Source organism: Dipodomys ordii, unplaced genomic scaffold, assembly GCF_000151885.1.
Source record: "Dipodomys ordii isolate 6190 unplaced genomic scaffold, Dord_2.0 Scaffold282, whole genome shotgun sequence".
Classification (NCBI taxonomy): domain Eukaryota; kingdom Metazoa; phylum Chordata; class Mammalia; order Rodentia; family Heteromyidae; genus Dipodomys; species Dipodomys ordii.
In genome coordinates this window covers 210941-211296 of record NW_012267498.1, presented here as the reverse complement: position 1 = coordinate 211296, position 356 = coordinate 210941, and the positions used below count along the sequence as shown (strand labels likewise).

Sequence of the window (356 nt, the reverse complement as noted above, 5' to 3'; positions counted from 1 at the left end):
CCCCCGCCGAGCCTGCTCCACTCACCCCGTGCAGCGCCGTCCACTGGCCCCGCCGCACACTCCCCTGCTTCCTTTCCCCTCCTCTTTTCCTTCCTCTCCCCTCCGCCGCCCTCCCTCCCCCTCTCGCTCGGTCTCGCTCACCCTGCTCGCTCGCCCCTCCCCTCCCGCTCTCCTCCCCCACTCCGGTTTCTCTTCCTTCTCCTTTCCTCCCAGCACCTCGGTTCCCTCCTCCCCTCCTCCCAGCTCCCCTCCCCCTCCTCCCTCCCGCAGCCGCTCTCCTTCCCCTCCGCGGCCCCCGCCTCCCCTCCCCCGCCGCCTCCCCGGCGGGCTCCCGCTCCGCCCCCCTCCCCCTCCCC

The 356-nt window shown here is 74.4% G+C and overlaps 1 protein-coding gene across 1 annotated transcript in view; it reads right to left on the bottom strand.

Annotated features, from left to right (window-relative positions):
• Nucleotides 1-72, bottom strand: part of Znf467 (zinc finger protein 467) — a 7416-nt gene extending 7344 nt beyond the window's left edge. Inside the window, exon 1 of the mRNA XM_013036386.1 lies at nucleotides 26-72. The gene's annotated coding sequence lies outside the window, so the exon portion shown is untranslated. The remainder of the gene's footprint in view (nucleotides 1-25) is intronic.
• Between the last annotated feature and the right edge of the window lie 284 nt (nucleotides 73-356).